The following is a 17,818-nucleotide window of genomic DNA, read 5'->3' on the forward strand; positions in this document are numbered from 1 at the left end:
TAACACCATAATATGGCATATCAAGGATACACTTTTAGAAATTTCCCAAAACTCTGGGCCACAAAGCCAGGTTATCCAGTTGTTTGAATATTAGCAGCAAGAATATTGTGGTTGGCCAAGTCCAAAGACCTCTTTTCAACCTAGAGTGGCTGTAAGTCTCATGTACATGTAGATGTTAAACATCACATAGACATTTGACTGTTCTTTGTGAATGATGAGAAACACGTGGGTCTTTAACTGAGTTGTTGACTCAGGAGTACAAAGTAAGGTTATATTTATATATTTGCTTTTGTAGCCTATTAAAATGAATACTCTTGAAAATTGACAGGATTGCACAGCAGTTCCCACTGGTGGGAGTCTATTATCATTTCACCTAATTGTTCATTCGTAGGTTCTGTAAGTTAAGACAACGTTAACTTATAGAAGAAAAATTTGTAAATGATTTTCTATATTTCATAACTGTCTCAGCATCCCCATATATCTGATGATCAATAAAGGAACTCTAGCAAGACAAAGAACTTTCAAAGAATCAGCAGGTTCTTCCTGGTTGCCTAGGAGAACAAGATATTCTTAACAGAAGTGGGGTATCCAGTGGTTTTCCAATTGAATGCATCATACTCCCTTGATTCTTCTCCCAGAAGGGCAGGTTTCCTTTTTAGAGAAACAAATAAATTACACATTTCTCACTAGATTGATCCCATGGAAATCTACTTCATTATTACTAAAGAACTCACAGGAACAACTGGTTTTGGCATATATATATTTATATATATATATAAACACTTCAAGTTCTGGGGTACATGTGCAGAATGTACAGTTTTGTTACATAGGTATATATTTTTAAACATCAATGGAAGAGTAGAATTATACCAGAATTTCAAGTAACTGCACTACTCAGGAATTATTCTAATAATACTTCTGCTGTTTTAGAGATTCAACTCTCAAGATGAAATTTTAAAACACATAAAAACAATTCTCTAGATGAGGATTTGAATTAACTATTGAAAAACAAAGTCATATTTACCTGGGTCATACCATACCTGCTAAGACAGTGATTGGACTGTGTTTGTTTAGAGAGGAAATAAACAAAAGAAACATTGGTTTTTCTTTTATTATACATTTTTTAGATTTCTAGAAACACATTACATGACATTTTTGAACTTTTCAACCTGTCTTTGTGGCAGATTGCTCAGTGGGAAATTGCAAGCTTTGAACTTCTGCAGACTTCTTTGTCAGTTACTGGTTTTGCAGTCTGAGGATAATTACCAAATCACTACAGGCCTTGCTTTCTCCATCTCTGAAATGGGGATTAAGCACCTAAATTATGTACTGCTGTGAAGAATAATTGAGATAAATATGTAAAGCTCTTACAGCACACTAGTTGTATAAAATTATGCAGTAATTTTACAAAATAACTTTGCTCTTGCATACATAATTTACAAAATAGTTTATTAAACAACACTTACTTCCATTCCTTTGGCATTGTTGGTTCTTTTTGTCATTGGTACTTCAGTAGAAATGTCCTCCATGCATAGCTTAGTTTTGCAAAACACACATACACACGCGCACACACATGCACGCACACACACACAGAGTATCTTTTTTTTAAAGGTTAGGTATATTTTATAAAGCACAAAACAATTTTATTCCTATTCATAAAAAAATCTATTTCATGCCTGTCATTATGTCTTTTACCATCATCTTTTAACAGAATTTACCTTAAGTATATCTTTATTTTTTAGGTCAGTCCACCTACACACATTTTCTATGCTTTCATACAGTGGCTTTCAAAGTTCCTTTATTTTTAGCAATCAAACCCCTGCCCCCCTTTTCAAGCAATCTATTACACAGAACCTCAAAATATAAAACTGATGTAAGCTGACTTTTATTAAAGCTGAAATAATGAATCGACAATTTTCTTATTCACTTTTCCCTCTCCCTGCCTGTCCACCTGTCCCTAGCAATCCCTGAGTCATTCTGGACAAACTGGGCATAGCAAAAGACAATTGAAAACTACCATTTTCATCAACCCATTTTGTGCTCTTCAGCTATGGTGTGCTTGCACAGTAATACAAACTGTACCCAACAGAGTAACATCATGTTGAGAAAATAAAATCACTAAATATCACTTTTCTTATTAGTGCACTCAAAATGTCCACATTATCTACCCAAGTTCTTCACTAGATGCAGCACGGCTCCAGGCATCTCTCTGCTCTATTACTTGTCTGAGTAGTATCCTGACCACCACATGTACAATTTTAACTTCCTTTGCTAATCTTTACCATATTTCTGTAAACCTACTTCTCCAGTTTCTTATGGCCATTTTAAATATCAGTTCTACATTCTTCTGTAATATTGCCCTATGTACAGACTTTCTGCCTTTTTGTGGCCATATCATGTTGAATTTGATGTGATGCTGCTGACCACTAAAACTAATGAAAAACATCAGGTTAATTTTTTTTTTTTTTTTTAACAACTGTTGTTTTTGTGTGTTGCTGGTGTGCTTTAAATTTCACCGTGACAATCATGTGCAAATAACTCGAAACCCTCCTTTCTATCAGGCTAAGAATACAACTCTCATATGAGAGAAAACCTGCTTCCATTCTTCTCCTGCCCATTCACCTTAAAACCATACAGTCTAGGAACTTGCTGTCTACCAAGTAAGAAGAAAAGCATTAGCATTCATACAGTGTTTGAAATGAAAACAAACACACATTGCCATCAATTTGCTCTATCATTTTTGATCACTAGAACGTCCTCCTTGGGAACCTTTAATTACAAATCTTGCATTTTGGAAAGTCATAAGGTGTTGCTGGTACTTCCAGTAGTGACAAATATAAAGTTGATTCAAATGAGCAAAATTTAGGTTTCTGTCTCTATACCTCATTAGCATTAGCAAGTTCCAGTCTCATAGCAACCCAGATCTGATGATGAACACCTGCCAGCCCAGATGGTTTGGAGAGAAAATTCCTAGCTAAATAGAATAAAGTTTTGTTGTTGGGCTCTCCAAGCCGTTATTTAACAGGGATGTTGCAAAAACTCTGAAAAGCTATTATTGTAGAATTTAAACAAAGAAATATCTCCGAAGTTGTCATATGCAATTTCCATCACTTCTAATATCTAATGTCCCAACAATTTTAGATTGTGCAAATGATATATGGTTATTCTATCTTTAGACATACTACAAATGATATTGGATGCCCACTGGCATGAGCACAGCAGTGGAGCAAAATCAATAGCATCTGCACAATTATAAAACAAATGCTTGTATTTTCATATTTTCATATTTGCTTTTAAATAAATCCAGTCCTCTTCCTTCTCCTAATGAATTGGCTGATATACAAAAAACAAAATCTCCTGAATAAGATCTTAAGTAAATATTGAGTTGCTATTTCAGCCCACAGTGCTTTCTCCCTCATTTGAACTCTTAGAACCTTACGTTTGATGCTGTTTTGGTGAGGAGGAAAGCAGGTATCAGGGGAGATGTGGCTGGATGTGAAGTCAAGAGTGCCGGGATATTGGTTACCCTTGCTCAGTGGCTATTTTTTGTGACTGACTGAAACCATTAAACTAAGTTTTCCTGCCTGTAAAATAATTTTGTAGTAAATGACTACTTAGATTTTTTTTTAGTGTCAAAACATAGCATCATATATTTTTATATGTGCATGGTTTCTTTACACAAAAATGAACTTCTCAGGGTGAAGACTGTGCTGTACATCTCTAACTTGTGGTGCAGAGCTTTGTACACAACAGATGCCTAAGGACTATCAGTTCTTTCTACCATTGCTTTCACCTTCTTGGTGAAAATGATGAAGATCATGGACTTGGGTAGATAATTTTCTGTTTTCTAGCTCTGTGATCTTGGGCAAATTACTTGAGTGTATTGAGTCTCTATTTCTTCATTTGTATTTACTTCATAGGGTTGATAAGAGTGTTAGAGAATTAGCACCTACAGCTTACATTTTGAAAACATGATTTCTGTGCCTCCCTGCCTTGGGTTGGTACCACAGAACTTTGCAAAGAGTCAACACTGAGGTCAATTCATTGTAATAATTAAGAAAGCCAGAAGATCAAGGTTCAAATCTGGCGTTGCCACTTCCCAGCTGTGTGACTTTGTGCAAGTTTGTTAATCCTTCTGTTTCTCAGTTTTGTCACCATCAATGGAGGCAATAGTAATATTCAATTGATAGGATTCTTATGAAAAATAAATGAATACTTATGAATTACTTAAAGAGTACCTGACACACACCAAGTACTACTTAAGTTCAGGTGTTTTAACTTTACAAATATTTATTATTCAGGTTTACAAGAAAAATGCTATATATTAATATTATTATATTATATTGTAAGGCAGAACTCCTTTCTCTTTGGGAGACCTCAGCCTTTTCTTGTGAAAGTTTTCAACCGATTGGATGAAGCACACCCACAGTTTGGACGGTGACCTGCTTTCTTTAAAGTCTACTGATTTACATGATGGTTGATCATATGTAAAAAATACCTTTAAAATTTCGTTACTTGATACTGATTATGTTCAAGATGAACATAATTATTCTTAAATTTGGTGAATTGTATATGTACATTCTATAAAATAACAGATTAATACATGCTGTGTAAACAAATTATAATTTGCCAATTTTAATTATATGCTCATATTGTAAAATAATGCAAATAAATTTCTTCTTTACTTTCTGCTTATGTGCTTCTTATCTTTTAAATCTCTATATTGTGTATTTGTTCATAAACTAACAGTCTAACCTTTTTAATGCCATTAGACTCTGCCATATTTGTTCACTTTGATGATACAAAAAATTTATAGTCTCTATGTGCTTTTTAATTTGTTTAGCTCCCAGAATTTTACAAATTATCTCAGTTAAGGAGGGAGAAGTGAGCAGGTCGTTCAACACTACAGTCTTATAGCTAGAGGACTATGTCTTGTAATATTATTGAATGTATTTTTTCTCATAGTTGATATGTGTCATTTTTTTTCTGTAGGTTTCAAATAAAACCAAACCAAACAAAAAACAAACTTTAGTAGACCAAGTGTTATACATATTTTTTAGGGTGAAAAATCATAATTAACATGAAGTAGGGATATAAAAAGGAAATATTCAGTAATTAAAATCAGTATTCGATTCGTTCTTCTAAAGCAGAGTGTTTCCGGTGAATTCCAGATTAGTAACTTTTTCCAATAAAACAACACTAAACAATGATCTTTCTGTTAAATATCTCACTGATAGCCTTTACCCATATAAATATTGTGGAATATAAAGTTAGATGGCAATGTAATTGATACATGAAGAGTCAATGAAAAACATGCTCTACCAGAGGCCTATTGGATCCGCAATGAGAGCAGCTAAGCCATGTTTTTAATAGTAAACTATAAATATGGAAATGAGGCTAATGGGGAAGAGGTTTGCTTTAAAACTACAGTTGTGATCATTTTTTTTCTTGAGGTGGAGTCTTACTCTGTTGCCCAGGCTGGAGTGTAGTGGCATGATCTTGGCTCGCTATAACCTCTGCCTCTCTGGTTCAAGCGATTCTCTTGCCTCAGCCTCCCCAATAACTGGGGTTACGGGAATGTGCCACCATGCCCAGCTAATTATTTTTTATTTTTTATTTTTAGTAGAGGAGGGCTTTCGTCATGTTGGCCAGGCTGGTCTTAAACTCCTGACCTCAAGTGATCTGCCGGCTTTGGCCTCCCAACGTGCTGGGATTACAGGCGTGAGCCACTGCACCTGGCCACAATCAGTCATGGTAATTCTTTAGTTATAGCTACCTTTTACAAATAAATGGAACAAATGTTTTCAGGCTTTTAATTTGCTTCATGTTTCAAATGTTAATGAGTATTATGATTCCACCTGTTGGTAAAAGTACTATCAGGCTGCTTTGTTAATATTCCACTTGTATCAGTCAAGGTTCTCCAGAAAAGCAGAATCAATAGGATGCAACCAATAGGATGTATGTATGTGTTTATGTGTTTTATGGAATTAGCTTATGAGACTGTGGGGGTTGGCAAGTCTGAAATTTGAAGGGCAGGACTGCAGGCTAGGAATTCCAGTGGGAGTTGATGTTGCAGTCTTGAGTCTGAAAGCAGTCTAGAGGCAGAACTCCTTTCTCTTTGGGAGACCTCAGACTTTTCTTGTGAAAGTTTTCAACTGATTGGATGAAGCCCACCCACGTTATGGACGGTGATTTGCATTCTTTAAAGTCTACTGATTTACATGATTGTTGATCACATCTAAAAAATACCTTCACAGCAACTTCTACACTGGTATTTGAGTTTAGCCTAGCCAAGCTGACACATAAAATTAGCAATCCCACTTCCTCACCCACTTTTCAACATAGCACCATTCAGAGATCTTAATCCATAGATCTCTGATTTCACTCTTACTACTGTTTCTTCATTGCTCCTACAGAATTGACTTGCATATAACTATTTTTTTCTTTTTCATAACCAATTATCTTCCTCTACCTTCATTACAGTTTATATTTTTTTCTGAAACTCTTTCTCACTTCTAATATCTTCCTCCTTTTAACCCCTGTCTCTCAGTTTCTGTTGATACCTATTTCTCTTCCTCTTAATTTTTTTTCTTTCCACTTCTGAATGCCACTCTCATCCATCTCTATTCGTGTGAAGCTTTAACTGCCTCCTTTCTCCTTTCCCATATCTATCTAAGACACCTACAATTTGGCCAATTTCTTCAAGCTTCTTCCCTCTTATTCACTCGAAATTTCTCATTTAGTACAACTTTGAGCTAATAAGTTTCCCTTCAAACCTATGTGCTTAACACATTTCTGTATTAGCTGAAGCACTTTACACCCTCTTTCTTATTATTTGTCTCTGCTGCTGTATACAGGCACTAGCTCTTCATCTTAGTTAACACCAACATTAGGGTCTCCTCCTCCCTATTTCCTCAGCCTCAGCTTCTCTGTGTTCCTGGCAGGGACTTCCTTTTTCCTTGAAAGTTAATCTTACTACACTGATGTTATCATCAATTTACTCTAACTGGATTTCAGCACTCTGATTTGCTTCTTTTTCTTCTTTCTCACTTTCCTATTTCCTCAATGTTAAAAACACAGCACTGTTCTCTACTGTGCTTATGACCAGGTGAAACCACATTTAGTTTTTTTCCTTTTCCCATTTTCTCTAAAATTTAATAATGCTTTTTACCCAGCCTTTCAAAAATATTTTTCATTTCTGATATTCTGATCCTCAGCTCCCTGGGTATTCACTTTGCAATCTTCTCATGCTGGTCCATCCACGGTCCTGCTGCCAAATATGATTTTTTAAAGTGATGCATTAAATCATCTTACTCTTCTTCATGCGTTCTCAAATCTTTTGGAAACACAATTTTTAAGAAATGAATTTTCTCTGGGCATAACCCCTGTTCATATATTATCTATGAGGATTCTGATCAATGATTAATAACTGAAGGATTTCTATTCTTCCTATCTATAAGTTTACATTTTTTAAAAAAAATTTTCTTCACTGATGTAACTTCTTTGTCATCTAAATTACTTCATTCACACCCACTTTAAGAACTCTCACATTTCCTTTGTCATTTTTTTACCCCGTTGAGGTTTTGAAGTTGGTCTTCTGCACCTATCTGGCCTAATTAGCAGTCATGTAAAAGAAAAGTATCAAGTATAAAAATTAAGAATCTGAAAATAGATGTGCTATATAGTTTGGAGTTTTCATAAAAAAGTAGAAGCGAATTGAGATGTAAAATCACATCACCTGTGTATTTCTAAAATGTGTTCTCCAAAAATACATACATCATTAATGTTATCAAAAGCCACCATCATGTTTAATAAAGGATCACTGAAAGTGTTATAAGTCCAGACAAGAGTGTCGCCAATATTGCTGTATGTTGTTCTTGAGATGCCAGATTGAATAATTAGACAAGAAAAGGAAATAAAGCACCAGAAATGTTTATAAGACATTATTATTATTGCATATATAATTGTATGCTTAAAATACTTATATTAAAAATTAAAAGATAATGTGGCTGAGTAAAATATATGAAAGTGAATAAGAAACAGGCCTCATTTACAATAGTAATCTCCACACTTTTCCCCCAACTCCCTCCAAAATGCCTGTAAATTTATTTAGTAATATAATAAAAACAGGGGGAAGAAGGGCATATAATGTTCTTTACTAGCAATACCTGACATCTTTAAAATGACAATTTTACCTATGACTAGCTAAATGTTTCACTTTTCCAATAAAAAGATCAAATGGACGTCTTGGAACTAGCTAGGCTAATTCTAGTTTATATAATTAGAGAATAAATAGCTAGGAAAACTCTAAAAAATAAATACGGATGAGAGGAATTATACTACTGGACAACAGATCTCTGAATTATAATAGAAAATATAGAAATTAACTAAAATACTACTGTCATCTGAATGGTATCCCCCAAAATTCATATGTGGAAACCTAATCTCAATAGCATAAGGGAGGGGCATTTAGAAGGAAACTAGGCCAAGAAGGCTCCACACTGCTGATGGGATTAGTGCTGTCATAAAAGAGGTCTAGAGGGAGCTTTGCCCAACTTGCAGCGTAAGACACAGAGAAGATCCCATCTATGAGGAACAAGCCTTACCAGATGATATGGTTGGGCTGTGTCCCCACCCAAATCTCATCTTATAGTTCCCTTAATCCCCATGTGTCCTGGGAGGGACCTGGTGGGAGGTAATTGAATCACGGGGGTTGTTTTCCCCATGCTATTCTCATGGTAGTAAGTTCTCATGAGAGCTGATGGTTTTATAGGGGTCTGCTCTCTTCATTTGGCTCTTCTCCTTACTGCTGCCATGTGAAAAAGGATGTGTTTTCTTCCCCTTCTGCCATAATTGTAAGTTTCCTGAGGCCTCCCCAGCCATGCTGAACTGTGAGTCAATTAAACCTCTTTTCTTTATAAATGATCTAGTCTCAGGTATGTCTTGATTAGCAGCATGAGAATGGACTAATATACCAGACCCCAAACTGTCTGGACCTTGATCTTAGACTTCTCAGCTTCCAGTACTGTGAGCAATAAATTTCTGCTGTTTATGCATTATCCAGTCGAAGATATTTTGTTATAGGAGCCTGAATGGACTAGGACAAATACATACAGTAATTTGAGAATATTTAAAATAAGTATCTCATTGGGATCAAGGATGGATGTAAGATAAATATTAGTACTTTTGGTGGTTATGGAGCTTATATGATACAGGTGCAATAATTATATTTTAAAAGGTGGAGTGTTTTGGTTTATTTTAAATTTGGGTTCTAATTTAAATTTTAATCAGAAATGTTGCAAAAAGAAAATGGAAGCCAACTGGTAATTCAATAAGCCAGAAATCTTCCATTGTAGCTTTTAAGGAAATATCCAACTATAGTAGTCCCAAGGAAAAAGGCTGAAAAATTAAGCCCAAGATATAGTCAGAAGGGTGGCAAAACTGTAGAAGAGATGGACTGTCCAGTCTCAATTACTTCTAATGTCAAAATCAGGACCCTTATAGGAAAATGTAATTCTGAAGCCTAGGATAGATCTGTATATGTGGATGAGTCTGAATTAACTGGGTGCCAAAAGTTGCCCTCTCTTTCTTTTGTAAGATAGAAAGCTCTTTTTTCTTAGTACTAGTGACTTGACTTATAGCTTGTAAGACAACACTTATCCTACCCTGAATCTTTCCCGGCTTTCTTAGTTGGTTTGTGTTGCTCTGATAGAGTACGTAAGAATGAGTCGTTATAAAAAACAAACACTTTTTTTTCTCCCAGTTCTGGAGGCTGGGAAGTCCAAGATTAAGGTACTGATACCTTGTATTTGGTAACGCCCCTGATTTCTACTTCAAAGAGGGTACTTTCAGTGCTGTATGTTCTGGAGGGGAGAAACACTATCCTCACATCAAAGAAGAGTAGAATAGAGTGAACTCATTTCTGCAAGCCCATTTTATAGCAGCATTAATCTCTTCATGAGGACAGAGCTGGCATAACCTAAACACCTACTATTAAATACCACCTCCCAACACTGTTGCATTGAGAATTTCCGACACATGATTTTTTGTGCAGGAGACACATTTAATTAAACCATCTGCAAAGTTTCATTGACTTCATGACTTCAGGGTGATAATCAGTCAGGTATCAGCACCATCCTGGAAAAAAAATGCCTTAGAGCTGAATAAATTGCAATACTTGCTTAATCCTACTATTAGAAAGCAATGGAACAGATTTTGGAGTGGGTCTTCAAAAATTTGAAACTAGGAACAGAACATATGACTAGTTGGTAAAAAATTGTTGACATGAGCAGCTCATCCATCACTTGCTGTTCAATGTTTTGGCAAGGCCATCTGACCAGTATCTGTTGTGATGGCTACCTGAAGGTTGGATGTGATGAGGGACTTTGCTGAATTTTGGATAAATGTCAAAACATTTCTGACATAGTATTGAGGAAAAAACAGAAGGTCAGGGAGGCATGAATGTTAGAACAGAATGATAATGTAAGGCCTGAAAATCTGCCACTTTACTGTGTTTCCTGAAAGGGGCTAAAGTAACCTCTTTCATTAAGGCATCAAGAAATGTACTGGAAAAAGATGACACTAGATTATTTAACAAACTTGTGGTGGTCGTTTTTTGTTAGCTGGAGTTGATGGTAGGATTTGTTACTGTGGAACTTAGCTTCCTAGTATCAAATGAATGAGGAAATTTAAAAATGGTAGAGACCAAGTTGAGCACTTAAATGTGGGAGGCAAACTGGGTATACTTACCTTAATGGGCAAAAAGGTCAGAGGGGCAATCAGAAAACCTTGACCATTACAAATCTTTGGTATTGACTAATCACATGATGTTTCTTGAGTTAAGAAAGACAGACCACTAACAGGGGTGGTATTGAGTAATTGAAACTCAAGAACTGTTGAACAAAATACTTTGCAAGCTACTGCAATGAAAAATTATGGTCCCTTGCTCAGATTATTTCAAATTAAATTCACAAACCCAGAGCCATTGATTGAAGAAGTCTGAGTCTTGAAGAAAGACCCTTCAACGCCTCTAAAAATATATACAACCAAACTTTCCAATTCTTTCGCCATGGAAAATAACCTGTGGTTGTTTTCCAGGTGTGTTTGATCTAACATTATACCTGAGAAACAAAAACACAATTACGGGCTTGCCAAAGTAAGAAATTATGAAGGTCAAGTGAAAATAATTTGGAGCAAGTCTATCTCTTAGCATATCTAAAAGTACCCATGGATACATTTTGTGATTATTACCCTGTAGCATATATTTAAAATCGATATACCTAGCAGGTGTCAGAATAATCACATAGGTTTCCTAATTAGAAAAATAAGAGACATTATAGTACGAAATAAAAATGTAAGTCTGAGAAACTTCTGGAAACTGTTCTGTCCCTGCCAAGACATAAATCAGAAGCAACAATGTCTTATGGGAAGAAATGCTAGGGGTTTTATGTTATTTAATCAACTACTATAGTCCTCCCAAAAATGAGATAGAAAACAGTCTGTGAAAATTGACAACCATCAATTTGAACAATTGACAGATTCCATTTCAGCTGCCATGTTGGATTTTTATTTGAGCAGATCATTAAAGCCTCTAGCACTTTGTGTGTGTCATTGATCTGGCAAGTGTTATCTTTTTGTTCTCTATCAATAAGGAAAATAAAAAGCATTTTACCTTTTCATGAAGAGATAGTTGCACTCAGTCCCTGTCCTTCCCTGGGGGACAGACTAACTCTTTCTCTCTGTCCACTGAGATGTCAATTATCATAATTTTCCACACACATTGTACCGGTTCGCTATCTTGATAGCAGCATACTATTCGAACCTGGTGAGAAGAGTCACATATTCTACATGCCTAAATAAAACATATATGCCAGAAGGTGGAATTTAAGCCTATAAAGATTCAAGGATCTGCCACCTCACTGAAGTTAGGGTTCAGTATTTCAGATTTGGTTAGCCTATCCAAAGTAAAAGCAAATTGCTTATACTTTACTTATTTTTTCCACTGCAGAAAAGGTGCAGCTCTCATTGGGTATATTTATATTTTTGAAGTAATCTGTCTATCCATCCATCCATCCACATCTCTCTCTCTCTCCACCTACCTATCTCTATCCATCCATCCATCCATCCATCCAGTGGTGCTAGGATCCTCAATAGATAATGATGCTGCTTGGTCTTTAGCAAGACATGCTGAAATAATGGCTGATATACGATTCTGTGACTCTAAAAATCAAAAACGTAGGTCTAAAAACTATGGAATGAAAGTAGGATTGCCCTCATCCTCCTCAATTTCAGAGGCCCATTGGAGAATTTTTTTGTTTTCTATCCTCATATAACCTTAGTCATAAAGTTATTGATCGAAATTCTTATGTCTTTTATCAAAGGCTTTTTAAACCAAAGAAAGAGTTCCACTGATCTTGGTCACTTTCTCACTCATCCAGTAGGCCAGTAGAAAAACAACAGAGTGATTTTAATGGCAGAGGTAATAGACTGTTATCACTATGAGAAACTTGAGTTGCTGCCACATATTGGGGACAGAGAAAGATATGTCTGCAATCCAGTGATAGTTTTAATATCTCTTTTAAGCTGTCACACCCAGTGATAAGTTTGGCCATACAATTGCCACAACTGCAGTTCAATAAGGACAAAGCAACTACAGACTCATGAGAAGTGACAGTCAGCATCACTTTACCAAGCCAGCAAAACAGACCAGTTGAAGTGTTGACTGAGGTGAGTGTATTCTAGGATCAGTGTTAAAGCAGTAGTTGATGACTTACAATTATGCCCTGGGGATCGGCTTCAGCAGTGAAGGCTGAACACTCTTGCTATAAGTATTTAATTGATTGAAGCTGGCTACTATTTTGAACTCATTGTGCATTTTGTGACTCATTGGGCTTGAGTCTCCCCTCTTACGTTCTCACAAAAATGCAGGCTTCATATTGCAACGTGGAATCTGGATATAATGAAGGGCATGGATAATCTGAGTGATGCAAGGTTTTGACTGTATCAAACACTTACTGTACATCTATTCAGATAATCTCTTATTCACTTGTCCCTTCTTCTAGTTGTCAGTATAGCAATTAGATCTGTATGGTCTCTGATTAACTTCACATAGTCACTACCTAATGCAGACAACTCTGCTCAAACTTTCTGCCTTTTGGCTCCATTTTGAGCTTATTTGTTGATGGTGCTGTTGTGGAAACTCACTCACTGCTCAACTATGTGCAACTTGGAACTGCAGTGAATTAATTCCTCATGTGACCAGACGTTGACTAATAGGAGATAGAATCTGATTAATATACTTTTCCTTTCTCATATGGAAGTCCTTAGACATATTTTATGTGGATTTTCAGGGAGATACTAATCAAGAACCAATTGCACAACCAGGTTGATACTGCCTTATTTTACTGTCTTTCTCACCTTCCCTACTATACTCCTCAAATCCATTGTTGCTCTCTGGAATTTTACTCCCTGTGCAAAAGAAATAAGCCGTCTGGGGGCGGAGCAAGATGGCCGAATAGGAACAGCTCCAGTCTCCAACTCCCAGCGCGAGCGACACAGAAGACCGGCGATTTCTGCATTTTCAACTGAGGTACTGGGTTCATCTCACTGGGGAGTGCCAGACGATCGGTGCTGGTCAGCTGCTGCAGCCCGACCAGCGAGAGCTGAAGCAGGGCGAGGCATTGCCTCACCTGGAAAGCGCAAGGGGGAAGGGAATCCCTTTTCCTAGCCAGGGGAACTGAGACACACAACACCTGGAAAATCGGGTAACTCCCACCCCAATACTGCGCTTTAAGCAGACAGGCACACCAGGAGATCATATCCCACACCTGGCCGGGAGTGTCCCATACCCACGGAGCCTCCCTCATTGCTAGCACAGCAGTCTGTGATCTACCGGCAAGGCAGCAGCGAGGCTGGGGGAGGGGCGCCCGCCATTGCTGAGGCTTAAGTAGGTAAACAAAGCTGCTGGGAAGCTCGAACTGGGTGGAGCTCACAGCAGCTCAAGGAAACCTGCCTGTCTCTGTAGACTCCACCTCTGGGGACAGGGCACAGTAAATAATAACAAACGCAGCAGCTCTGCAGACGCAAACGACTCTGTCTGACAGCTTTGAAGAGAGCAGTGGATCTCCCAACACGGAGGTTGAGATCTGAGAAAGGACAGACTCCCTGCTCAAGTGGGTCCCTGACCCCTGAGTAGCCTAACTGGGAGACATCCCCCACTAGGGGCAGTCTGACACACCACACCTCACAGGGTGGAGTACACCCCTGAGAGGAAGATTCCAAAGCAAGAATCAGACAGGTACACTCGCTGTTCAGAAATATTCTATCTTCTGCAGCCTCTGCCGCTGATACCCAGGCAAACAGGGTCTGGAGTGGACCTCAAGCAATCTCCTACAGCTACAACCTACAGCTGAGGATCCTGACTGTTAGAAGGAAAGCTATCAAACAGGAAGGACACCTACACCAAAACCCCATCAGTACATCACCATCATCAAAGACCAGAGGCAGATAAAACCACAAAGATGGGGAGAAAGCAGGGCAGAAAAGCTGGAAATTCAAAAAATAAGAGCGCATCTCCCCCGGCAAAGGAGCGCAGCTCATCGCCAGCAACGGATCAAAGCTGGACGGAGAATGACTTCGACGAGATGAGAGAAGAAGGCTTCAGTCCATCAAATTTCTCAGAGCTAAAGGAGGAATTACGTACCCAGCGCAAAGAAACTAAAAATCTTGAAAAAAAAGTGGAAGAATTGATGGCTAGAGTAATTAATGCAGAGAAGCTCACAAACGAAATGAAAGAGACGAAAACCATGGCACGAGAAATACGTGACAAATGCACAAGCTTCAGTAACCGTCTCGATCAACTGGAAGAAAGAATGTCAGCGATGGAGGATCAAATGAATGAAATGAAGCGAGAAGAGAAACCAAAAGAAAAAAGAAGAAAAAGAAATGAACAAAGCCTGCAAGAAGTATGGGATTATGTAAAAAGACCAAATCTACGTCTGATTGGGGTGCCTGAAAGTGAGGGGGAAAATGGAACCAAGTTGGAAAACACTCTTCAGGATATCATCCAGGAGAACTTCCCCAACCTAGTAGGGCAGGCCAACATTCAAATCCAGGAAATACAGAGAACGCCACAAAGATACTCCTCGAGAAGAGCAACTCCAAGACACATAATTGCCAGATTCACCAAAGTTGAAATGAAGGAAAAAATCTTAAGGGCAGCCAGAGAGAAAGGTCGGGTTACTCACAAAGGGAAGCCCATCAGACTAACAGCAGATCTCTCGGCAGAAACTCTTCAAGCCAGAAGAGAGTGGGGGCCAATATTCAACATTCTTAAAGAAAAGAATTTTAAACCCAGAATTTTATATCCAGCCAAACTAAGTTTCATAAGTGAAGGAGAAATAAAATCCTTTACAGATAAGCAAATGCTTAGAGATTTTGTCACCACTAGGCCTGCCTTACAAGAGACCCTGAAGGAAGCACTAAACATGGAAAGGAACAAGAGGTACCAGCCATTGCAAAAACATGCCAAAATGTAAAGACCATCAAGGCTAGGAAGAAACTGCATCAACTAACGAGCAAAATAACCAGTTAATATCATAATGGCAGGATCAAGTTCACACATAACAATCTTAACCTTAAATGTAAATGGACTAAATGCTCCAATTAAAAGACACAGACTGGCAAACTGGATAAAGAGTCAAGATCCATCAGTCTGCTGTATTCAGGAGACCCATCTCACACGCAGAGACATACATAGGCTCAAAATAAAGGGATGGAGGAAGATTTACCAAGCAAATGGAGAACACAAAAAAGCGGGGGTTGCAATACTAGTCTCTGATAAAACAGACTTTAAACCATCAAAGATCAAAAGAGACAAAGAAGGCCATTACATAATGGTAAAGGGATCAATTCAACAGGAAGAGCTAACTATCCTAAATATATATGCACCCAATACAGGAGCACCCAGATTCATAAAGCAAGTCCTTAGAGACTTACAAAGAGACTTAGACTCCCATACAATAATAATGGGAGACTTCAACACTCCACTGTCAACATTAGACAGATCAACGAGACAGAAAGTTAACAAGGAGATCCAGGAATTGAACTCATCTCTGCAGCAAGCAGACCTAATAGACATCTATAGAACTCTCCACCCCAAATCAACAGAATATACATTCTTCTCAGCACCACATCGTACTTACTCCAAAATTGACCACGTAATTGGAAGTAAAGCACTCCTCAGCAAATGTACAAGAACAGAAATTATAACAAACTGTCTCTCAGACCACAGTGCAATCAAATTAGAACTCAGGACTAAGAAACTCAATCAAAACCGCTCAACTACATGGAAACTGAACAACCTGCTCCTGAATGACTACTGGGTACATAACGAAATGAAGGCAGAAATAAAGATGTTCTTTGAAACCAATGAGAACAAAGATACAACATACCAGAATCTCTGGGACACATTTAAAGCAGTGTGTAGAGGGAAATTTATAGCACTAAATGCCCACAAGAGAAAGCAGGAAAGATCTAAAATTGATACTCTAACATCGCAATTAAAAGAACTAGAGAAGCAAGAGCAAACACATTCGAAAGCTAGCAGAAGGCAAGAAATAACTAAGATCAGAGCAGGACTGAAGGAGATAGAGACACAAAAAACCCTCCAAAAAATCAATGAATCCAGGAGTTGGTTTTTTGAAAAGATCAACAAAATTGACAGACCACTAGCAAGACTAATAAAGAAGAAAAGAGAGAAGAATCAAATCGATGCAATTAAAGATGATAAAGGGGATATCACCACCGACCCCACAGAAATACAAACTACCATCAGAGAATATTATAAACACCTCTACGCAAATAAACTGGAAAATCTAGAAGAAATGGATAATTTCCTGGACACTTACACTCTTCCAAGACTAAACCAGGAAGAAGTTGAATCCCTGAATAGACCAATAGTAGGCTCTGAAATTGAGGCAATAATTAATAGCCTACCAACCAAAAAAAGTCCAGGACCAGATGGATTCACAGATGAATTCTACCAGAGGTACAAGGAGGAGCTGGTACCATTCCTTCTGAAACTATTCCAATCAATAGAAAAAGAGGGAATCCTCCCTAACTCATTTTATGAGGCCAACATCATCCTGATACCAAAGCCTGGCAGAGACACAACAAAAAAAGAGAATTTTAGACCAATATCCCTGATGAACATCGATGCAAAAATCCTCAATAAAATACTGGCAAACCGGATTCAGCAGCACATCAAAAAGCTTATCCACCATGATCAAGTGGGCTTCATCCCTGGGATGCAAGGCTGGTTCAACATTCGCAAATCAATAAACATAATCCAGCATATAAACAGAACCAAAGACAAGAACCACATCATTATCTCAATAGATGCAGAAAAGGCTTTTGACAAAATTCAACAGCCCTTCATGCTAAAAACGCTCAATAAATTCGGTATTGATGGAACGTACCTCAAAATCATAAGAGCTATTTATGACAAACCCACAGCCAATATCATACTGAATGGGCAAAAACTGGAAAAATTCCCTTTGAAAACTGGCACAAGACAGGGATGCCCTCTCTCACCACTCCTATTCAACATAGTGTTGGAAGTTCTGGCTAGGGCAATCAGGCAAGAGAAAGAAATCAAGGGGATTCAGTTAGGAAAAGAAGAAGTCAAATTGTCCCTGTTTGCAGACGACATGATTGTATATTTAGAAAACCCCATTGTCTCAGCCCAAAATCTCCTTAAGCTGATCAGCAACTTCAGCAAAGTCTCAGGATACAAAATTAATGTGCAAAAATCACAAGC

Source organism: Chlorocebus sabaeus, chromosome 11, assembly GCF_047675955.1.
Source record: "Chlorocebus sabaeus isolate Y175 chromosome 11, mChlSab1.0.hap1, whole genome shotgun sequence".
NCBI classification, from domain to species: Eukaryota; Metazoa; Chordata; class Mammalia; order Primates; family Cercopithecidae; genus Chlorocebus; species Chlorocebus sabaeus.